The sequence below is a fragment of the Leptodactylus fuscus genome, chromosome 3 (assembly GCF_031893055.1).
Source record: "Leptodactylus fuscus isolate aLepFus1 chromosome 3, aLepFus1.hap2, whole genome shotgun sequence".
Lineage (NCBI taxonomy): Eukaryota > Metazoa > Chordata > Amphibia > Anura > Leptodactylidae > Leptodactylus > Leptodactylus fuscus.
The window spans coordinates 108344896-108355415 of NC_134267.1; the positions used below are offsets into that span (position 1 = coordinate 108344896).

General features: G+C 42.1%; 1 protein-coding gene across 1 annotated transcript in view; it reads right to left on the reverse strand.

Moving 5' to 3' along the window:
• ARMC2 (armadillo repeat containing 2) overlaps window positions 1–2055 on the reverse strand; it is a 133533-nt gene extending 131478 nt beyond the window's left edge. The window contains exon 1 of the mRNA XM_075268135.1: window positions 1860–2055. The gene's annotated coding sequence lies outside the window, so the exon portion shown is untranslated. The remainder of the gene's footprint in view (window positions 1–1859) is intronic.
• Window positions 2056–10520: the final 8465 nt, after the last annotated feature.

Here is a 10520-nt window from a genome sequence, read left to right on the forward strand (position 1 = left end):
TTACTACATAATATAATAAAACATAAAAAGTAACTTTTAGTGGAAGAAAAAATAAATTCAGAGGGTTAAATTACTACTTTAGTAGATCATGTATCAGCATATATTAACCCCAGGCATTGAGATCAGACTCGGCTCTTAGTTGTAAACATGCCGTATTATATAGCGTGAGCACATATCGAAAATCCTTTCAAGTACAGTACAGGTTAGACATAACTATCTACTTTTATCTATTAGAAACAGGCTAGGTTAAGCAATAATTTCCTTTGATCAATAGCCTTACATCTATACTAGCATATATGACTGTATAGGTGATTGATTACTTATATACAGTAATATAGAGATCAGAAATGCTGGTTTTTTTAGTTGAATTACTTTACTATATTTACACAACAGTCTGTGCTAAATATATTCATAGATGATTGTAATAATTCTACAAATAGTGCTTTAGGTCATATTGAATTATTATACAGTTGGCATATCAGATTTCAGAATTGGACATTTAGGATTATTTGTCCCCACTATGGAAGCACCTAGCATGCACTACAAAGCATTTCAACATGCCAGAATGCTACACCAAACAACCAATCTAGTAGTGTTGACATCCATTATGATTGGTAATAATATGTGTAGTGTTAGTGTTAGGCTTTGTGTTGTGCATTATTCAAAAAATTAAATCTTGAATCTTAATGGATGTGATAGATCACTGAGAATATGTTATGGGTTCGCTTTTACAATAGTTACATAACAGTTTTATATATTACATATCATCACAAGTCTATAAGAAGAACAATAAGTCAAGATAGTCTTGCATTGGTTCTGTGTGTCACTTGTTAATACTCATATCTACATGTTTTATAATATTCATCTAGAGAAGAAAAAGAAGGATGCATATATTTGTAAGAGTAAATGCTACAGACGAAATGTACAAAAATAACGTATGAAGTATGTAAAATTTTTAAATTTTTTGAGGGAGACACAAAATGCTTTGGGAAACCTAATACTACCAGCAATGTTTAAGTCTTGGGATATAAGGTTTTTGACAAAAGGGTTACATCGGGCTGAATTTTCCTTGGTTCCTGATGCTTCTTCACAAATGTTGGTAGTTAATAAATTGTTACTTCTTGTTCAGTCATTTGCCTATCTTCCTGCCAATCTTCATCGGTGAATCTTTGGGATCTGTCACCGCCTAATGACAACATGGGTGAGCAGGTCACTCATCCCACTGCCCCATTGCTAGTCCTGTCTCTTAACCCCAGCCACATTACCTTGCCATGGAAACTGGTGTGACACAATTACCTCATTTGCCCTGTGCGACCAGAATAATTATTGTGGCATCTGCTCAGTTTTCTTGGGCTTACTCTTCTATGCCCTTTTACTATACTGTCTGCCCTCTTACAGTTCCTGGACATTGGCTAGTTTTTATGTGTCCCTTGATTACAAACCCAGTTCCATTTTCAGATCCTGCATCCTAGGAAAGACTACAAGTCAGTTTCTACTGTACTTGCAAGCCAACCTTGGCTTTTTTGTGCTTTTAATGACCTTTATCAAAATGGTTTTTATGTGTCTTAAATAAAAGTAGCAGCAAATGTAATCATATAAAAAACCACAGTACACACCTCTTAAAATCCCCTTTACTCAAGTACCTGAAATGTGGATGAGTAGTAAAAATTGTTTTGACCTCCCAAGTGCATGTTAACATACAAGACACTGACATACAGTAGATTGTGCCCTGTGATACTGTCCGCCTGCCATCTATGTAAAGCAATCGTGCATTCATAACACCCCCCCCCCCCCCAAATATTAATAGAACAAACTAACAAAGCAACATTTAGCCCAATACGAAGGAAACATCTTGTTACCTGCTGGATATGAGCGCACAGTCAGGGTTAATGAAAGCCTGAGATGTCTTGGTGGGAGTTGCTGCTAATACTCTCAGCTGCATCTCCGTGGACAGTATCTGTATGTACTGTAGTCTCTTTGCTGCACAACAGTGAGTCGGGGTCAGTAAGAAATTGTCTGTGGCTCACAGGGATTGGGAGGGTAACAACAAGCTGAGGAGGTAAGAAAATCATATTGAACTGTGTATAGATCAGTGTAAAAAAGTCAAGATTTAAAAATAAATATTACATAATAAATATATATATATATATATATATATATTAGTGTATGTGCTTGTCATCCATAATGTCTACACCAAAAAAATACTTCTCGTACTAGAAAGCCAGAGCATTAGTTCAAATACCATCTGATGAGACTAAGGGCTTTTACTTGGATTTATCTGTTGTCTGTCTCCACGTGCATATCCTCTTGTAAAAATTAGATTGAATCCCAGAACAGGGAATATAGAAGAATTTTTTTTATTTTTTTTTTCCCCCTGAAATAAAATCCTATTTGCAACACAAATAAAAAGAAAATGCAGACATGAACACAGACCATGTATGCTACTGTAAATTGGCCGTAGTCACACTTATATAATCTCATTTCACATTGTGCTAAATTAGCTTGGTAGCAGCAGCAGAGCAGACCCATGAGATTGGGACGTAGCATCTTCTGAAAAAGGGGTTTTTCCCCAGTTGTTTTTATTTTTGAAAAAATAAATAAAAGCCTTAACTTCAAGCAAAAAAAAGCAAAACAACCCTGCTCATCTGAGCTCTAACTAAACAAAACTTCCCTTACTGTACGAGTGGTTTGCTCTGATATTTGGGAAAACAAAACATAAAAAAACAAGTTTCTCACCAAAGACACCTGTCTCTCCCAGGGTCTGCCCAGAATTGCAGGATCTGCACACTTTTATGGTTCAGTAATGAGCTAAACTCTCACACCTAGGCTGAGATATACTGAATACATGTACCGAGTTCTAGACCGGGAAAACCATTCTAAGGGAGCGTTCACACTACCGTTGGTGTCCGACAGGTAGTGTCCGCTCCTAGTGTCCGCTCAAAATCTGTCACGGACATTAGGAGCGGACACTAGCTGTGTCCGTGACACCTGTCATTCACTTGAATGGGCATCGGGTGCGTTCTTTTGCACTCCGTGCCCGTCCTTCCCTGTCCACAAGTGAAGATGTCCGACTTCTCAAGTGGACAGAAGAACCCTGCATGCAGGGATATTTCAACAAGGAGAAATGCATTTATAAATTACACACGTGGACAAAATTGTTGGTACCCCTCGTTTAATGAAAGAAAAACCCACAATGGTCACAGAAATAACTTGAATCTGACAAAAGTAATAATAAATAAAAATTCTATGAAAATGAATAAATGAAAATCAGACATTGCTTTTCAACCATGTGCTTCACAGAATTAAAAAAATAAAATAAAACGGGCCTGGACAGAAATGATGCACAGAGAAATCAGTGGTATGGCACACTCATAAGAAATTTGTGGTACTAGCAAAGAAGGGGTCCTCCGACCCATATAATCATAGGAGGATAAATCTTGCTGCACACAAAAGTAGTATTGAAGGAATATAGGGATTTATTTTACAATAGAACATACGCCATTGACACAATGCAAAATAATAGTTTTGAAAGGCAAACTAGATCAATCAGTATTGATGTTTCGGTCGTTTGACCTTCATCGGAATAGATCTAGTGCATAGCATGGCAGGGAGAAGTGTCAGGGCTGTCCTAAGCTCTTTCATTTTAGTTGCTACGATTCCTAGTATTTCTCTATCTGCCATGAGCTTGTATGTGTTTCTCTCTTGTTATATACTAATGTACCATGCATGAAACTGTATCACTGAAATTTCCCCATTGTGGAACTATTAAAGGATTATCTTATCTCTTATCTTATCAAATATAATTTGCAATATATCATCGTGGTGATCCTTGGTCCCAATCCATGTTTATGAAGAAAATTGAAATTCTATGAAAAAACGCCAATATGCCCACATCTAATATATGATAAGAGTGTGAGTCCACGCTGTGACATACTTTCAGTATCTGTACACCCATCTTTAGTGTTAGGGCTAGTTCACACGTGGGCAAAGGAGAGGTTTTTGACAGCGGAATTCGCTTCAAAAACCGCTCCTTTAACATGGTGGTCTATGTAGACCACTAGCTTTTTTTTTCCTCCTAGCGTTTTCCGCCTGAAGAAGCGACATGACCTTTCTTCAGGCGGAAAACGCCTGAAGAATTGCATAGAAGTGAATGGGAGGCGAAAACCGTGAGTTTTTTTACCGCGCGGTTTTTTGCACAAAAAACCGCGCGGTTTTTTGCAGAAAACCGCAAGTTTTTTTCCGCGCGGTTTTTACAGAACACATTTTTTTTTAACAGGATATCACACCCCAGAGGGTGGTCCTGGGTGTTGGCTGCTTCCTGCAGCCATTTTGTGATCTCAGCTCATTGCAGCAGTAGCAGCAGCAGCAGAAGCATCACCAGCAGCAGCAGCAGCTTCAGCAGCTTCTTCTTCTTCACAATAGCGTCATCAGCAGCAGCAGTATCAGCAAAAATGTAAGTACTACTCTACTTCAATATTTCATGATATAAAAAATTAATAGAATTTTTTTTTTTTAAATGTTTTTTTTTTTTTTTAGTACAAACTGCCAAATTGCCTCACCTGACTCTAGCATAAATGGTTGCATTTTCTTTGCATTGTGTTGTCTTTTTTTTGTGCATTTTTTAACCCCTTCTTTACAGGCAGCTGACGATGCGATTTCCATTTCCCAGCTAATCTCCTTTTTTCCCCCCCTTTTCTTGCAGCTCTTCTAACAACTGCAGTACCTGCGCCAGTCGGGCACGGGTCCGCTCTTTTCCAAAAAGTAAGTATGTCGTACAAAATGGTTGCATTTTCTTTGCATTGTGTTTGTCTTTTTTTTGTGCATTTTTTAAACCCCTTCTTTACAGGCAGCTGACGATGCGATTTCCATTTCCCAGCTAATCTCCTTTTTTCCCCCCCTTTTCTTGCAGCTCTTCTATAACAACTGCAGTACCTGCACCAGTCGGGCACGGGTCCGCTCTTTTCCAAAAAGTAAGTATGTCGTACAAAATGGTTGCATTTTCTTTGCATTGTGTTGTCTTTTTTTTGTGCATTTTTTAACCCCTTCTTTACAGGCAGCTGACGATGCGATTTCCATTTCCCAGCTAATCTCCTTTTTTTCCCCCCCTTTTCTTGCAGCTCTTCTATAACAACTGCAGTACCTGCACCAGTCGGGCACGGGTCCGCTCTTTTCCAAAAAGTAAGTATGTCGTACAAAATGGTTGCATTTTCTTTGCATTGTGTTTGTCTTTTTTTTGTGCATTTTTTAACCCCTTCTTTACAGGCAGCTGACGATGCGATTTCCATTTCCCAGCTAATCTCCTTTTTTTCCCCCCCTTTTCTTGCAGCTCTTCTAACAACTGCAGTACCTGCGCCAGTCGGGCACGGGTCCGCTCTTTTCCAAAAAGTAAGTATGTCGTACAAAATGGTTGCATTTTCTTTGCATTGTGTTTGTCTTTTTTTTGTGCATTTTTTAAACCCCTTCTTTACAGGCAGCTGACGATGCGATTTCCATTTCCCAGCTAATCTCCTTTTTTCCCCCCCTTTTCTTGCAGCTCTTCTATAACAACTGCAGTACCTGCACCAGTCGGGCACGGGTCCGCTCTTTTCCAAAAAGTAAGTATGTCGTACAAAATGGTTGCATTTTCTTTGCATTGTGTTGTCTTTTTTTTGTGCATTTTTTAACCCCTTCTTTACAGGCAGCTGACGATGCGATTTCCATTTCCCAGCTAATCTCCTTTTTTCCCCCCCTTTTCTTGCAGCTCTTCAAACAACCGGTCTGAATAGACTCCCTCTCTATCAGCTTGGAAGTCTGGTCCATTCCTTCCAAATGTAAGTTTGGCATAATTGATTGTATTGTATGTGCTTCTCTGATGTGTAACCTTCTTCTCACCCCCTGTATCAGAACAGCGGATGTTTAGGTGTTGGCGGTAGTAAATTTAAATTTTTTTTTCTTAAATTTTCAGAAACCAGATTCAACAAAATGGCTCCACCCATGGAGTATTACAGGATGGACCTGGATGTCCACAAGTTGATAGAGAGTGTAAGTAGATTGTTAAATGTAGAACAAATGTGCACGGTGCACTGTTTCCACTACAATGTTCTGTGCTAATTTGTTCAACAAAGCTGTATGATGTCTCCTTTTAAACACACCTCTCTACCTTTTTTTATTTTTGTTTTTTTGTCTTCCTTAAAAACAAGTATTTAAATTTGGCTTGTTTTTTAAAATTTTAACTTTGGGGGGGGGGGGGGGTGTATTTGAATGGTCTTTCTGCATTTTTTTTTTTATTTACTTTTATTTCTTTACAGTGTGGTCGCAATTTTAATTAGGACGATTTTCTTATGTTTTTCTTTTTTTATCTTTCCCTATGCAGGTTGAGGCACATCCAAATCTTTACGAAAAGAAGGACCCGCTCTATTCAGACCGGCACGCCAGGGATGCCTCCTGGATTTCAGTCTGCCAGGCGCTGTATCCAGACTGGGCTACCCTGTCCAGACATCTAAAAGATCGGATTGGTGAGTAAATAAATGAAATTTCCTCGAAAATTTGTGTTTTGAAAGTTTTTAGTTGGAATTGCTTTTATTAAACTTGTTTTTCTTTTTTTCTTTTTTCATACAGAAATGGATGTTAGGAAGCGGTGGAAGAGTGTGAGGGACCGATTCATGAAGGACCTCAAGAAGGTTGAGAAAAGTGGGGCCTCTCCCTCAAAGAAGAAAAAAATTGCCTTTGAGGATCAGCTGCAGTTCCTGATCCCCTGCAGGGAAACCGGGCCGTAAGTATTTAAAAAACATATTTGCTTCATTTTATGTTTATTATGTTTGTAGGAAATTTTAATAGTAAATTATTGTTTTTGTTAATTCCTGACAGAATCTCCGGAAACACGAGAGAAAGCCCGGAAGAGACCCCTGCTCAGGTACAGGAACTGCAGCAGAGGGAGAGAGCCTCACCGACTCTTCCTTCTTGCTCGGAATCGGAGAGGGGACCTGACGTCTTGCCTGGTCCTTCTCATCTGGTGGAGCCTTCACCGGCTTCGGTCACCGCTGCCTCTTCACATCATGAGTCCAGTGAGGAGGAGGTGACCCGGCCGGTGAGGCCCCACCAGAGGAGAAGGAGACGTCAGGACTCCTCTGCCCCCACACCTTCCACCCAGGAGCAGACCGGAGGGACCCTCCGGGTAACGGACAGGCAGCAGGAGCTTGAAAATCTTGCCCTGTCCCTTATCCAGAGGGTGGACAGAATGGATGATTGTGACCATTTTGGTCAGGAGGTGGCAAATTCCTGTCGCCAGATGCCCCTCCAAAGGCAGGAAGATTTTAAGGCCTACATCCATTGTGTGGCGGCAGCCTTCCGTTTTGCTCCTAACCTGCCGGGATTGGGTTATCTGATAACCCAATTCCGGCAGGCAGTGGGGCTTTCCGATGCCCCACTGCATGTAGCCCCCCCACCTTCACAAGGCCAATATGGCCCCCAAATCCCCACCCAAGGCCAATATGGCCCCCCCCATCCCTACCCAAGGCCCATCAGGCCTTTGTACAGCCACACGCCCATCCCACTCCCAGGCCCAACCAACTCACTCCCAGGCCCAACCAACTCACTCCCAGGCCCAACCAACTCACTCCCAGGCCCAACCAACTCACTCCCAGGCCCAACCAACTCACTCCCAGGCCCAACCAACTCACTCCCAGGCCCAACCAACTCACTCCCAGGCCCAACCAACTCACTCCCAGGCCCAACCAGCCCACTCCGAAACCCAACCTGGCCGTTCACGAGGCCAACCTGGCCGTTCACGAGGCCAACCTGGCCGTTCACGAGGCCAACCTGGCCGTTCACGAGGCCAACCTGGCCACTCCCCAGGCCACTCCCAAGGCCATTCCCTAGGCCATTCCCTAGGCCATTCCCTAGGCCATTCCCTAGGCCAAACAGGCCACTACCTTTTTGAGACGAGCCTTACTGAACCTGAGGACCTCAGTTCCAGTGGCTATCTTCTACGAGAGGTCATAGACCCATATGGCTATGAGTCTCCTGAGGGTTGAGGGGGGGGGGGGGAGGGTTGGTTGGGGGGGGGGTGTTTTTTTATTTTTAATAAACTTGTTATTTTTTTATAAAAAAAATTGGTGTCGTGTTTTTATTTTTAAGGGGGGGGGGGGACTTTCACGAGGACCTTTGACCCTCTGGGACACATGCGGCCCACTTCTAGGAAGCAGACCGTGCGCTGAATTTAGATGCGCTCGGTCTGCTTCCTAGAGGGTTAACCGCTTGTGTCCCACAGGGTCAAAAAAGGAGGTGCCCCCAGCGTTCAAAGGTCCTCTTCATATAAAAGAGGACCTTTGACCCTCTGGGACACATGCGGTTTACACCAATACACAATAAAAAAAAATACACTGACACAGATATATTTTCACCTTTTTTTTTTATTTTTAAACAATTTGAAAAATCAATATTAAAATTTATATTTTTGCAAATTTTTTTTTTTTTTTTTTTGGGGGGGGGGGGGAACTTGATTTAAATGATAAAAAAAAGGGGGTGTGGGGGTAAATACAATTGAGGAAAAAAAAAAAAAAAAGGCCACCACGATGAGGAAGGTCTTCAGTCCCACTCAGGCTGCTCATCACGAGGCTGAGAAAACTGCCAAGGCACGGCACCTTCGGGACTCATGAAATAGTCAGCGAAGGAATCTCTCACCCGTACAGCTGCGTCAGCTGCCCGACCGTGGCCACTGGTGGTCACAATTGGGTCGCTCAAAGCTGCCTGTGGCTCCACTACAATGTTCGGGCTTTCGTACTCCCGAACATAGTTGTGAAGCACACAGACAGCTTTGACGACCACAGTCACGGTGTCGGGAGCCAACTGCATTGCAGAGGTGAGGACCCTCCACTTACTAGTCATGATCCCGAAGGTGCACTCCACGAAGCGTCGTGCCCGGCTCAGCCTCATGTTAAAGACCCTCTTCCGGGCATCCAGTCTCCTCCGTGGGAAAGGGCGCAGCAGGTTCTCTTTCAGAGGAAACGCCTCATCCCCTACCATAACGAAGGGGACTGGATGCGTGGCACCCGGAAGTGGTCTTGGTGGAGGTAGAGTCACCTGATCTACCAGAACTCTGCGACCCAAAACTGATGACAGTAGCGCCCGGGAGTCCCCAGTACTACCATAGGCACCGACTTCGATGGCAATAAAACGGTACGTGGCATCAGCGACCGCCATCAGGACCACTGAAAAGTACTTCTTGTAGTTGAAGTACAGTGATCCTGAGTGCGGTGGCTTCTGCACACGTATATGCTTCCCGTCGACGGCGCCTATGCAGTTGGGGAAATTGGCCACAGACTGAAAGCCTGCTGCTGCCTGCAGCCAAATCTCCGGGGTCGGACTGGGCATCACTATGGGTTGCAAGTGCTGCCAGATTAGATGGCATGTGCACCTCACAATTCCAGATATGGTTGATTTTCCAACCCGGAATTGGAGGTGCAGGGATGCAAAACTCTCCCCTGTTGCGAGAAACCTAGAAAAAAAAGAGAAAAAAAAAAAATTAGCGCACAATAAAAACTCTACACTCTACTACTATTCACTAGTACTTCGTAGTGTGACATTACATTATGCATGATAATGGGTTCGGACCCTATTTATGTCTACACATCAGCATCCCTCTATATGGATTCCCTCTAAATTACAACCCAAAAAAATAGAAAGGTACACATTTGATAACTTACCGCAACGTGATGAGCAGCCTTTCCGTGGGACTGATGGCCTCCCTCATGGTGGTGTCCTGATGCAAAAGGTGGGGTGCAAGGAGCCGTAGCATCCTGTCGAAAGTGGCAGTGCTCATTCGGATGAAATTTTGAAATTTCTCTGGGCATCTGTAAAAAAAATTAACCATCATGTACACAGTACATAATATACATACATATATAATGTACTAGCCTATACATACGGATTCTACTACCCTATACATACATAATATGCTAGCCTATACATACGGATTAAGCTACTACCCTATACATACATATATATGATACAAGACTATACATACATATATAATATACTAGGCAATACATACGGATTAATCTACCACCCTATACATACATACATATATAATATACTAGACTATATACACATACATATATAATATACTACTTTATATTTCGTTAAATAAAAAAAAAAATTGAAAAAAACCTAAAAAACTTAAAAAATTTTATCTTACTGTCTGAGCTCATGATATAGTTGTCCCAAATGTCCCCTCTCTGGCCTTAAGGTATTAATGGGGTGGACCCACAGTCTTTTCCGCGGCCTTTGGCGTTCCTCCTCATCCTGTCAAAATTGAAAAGAACATTTTAGTATAGTACTGCTTTTTTTTTAATTTTAAAAAAAAATGTATTTGTGAACTTACCTCACGTTGTTGTCGCCTTCGCCTGGCCATGCCCACCGCCACTGCGAACAGAAGATGGATCTGTGGTGGGCACAGCCGTAGTCTGCGCTGGTTGTCTTCTTCCATTATTATGGTTTTTTTCTTTTTTTGGGGGGCTGTTGCCTGGAGTTCTAGTTCACAC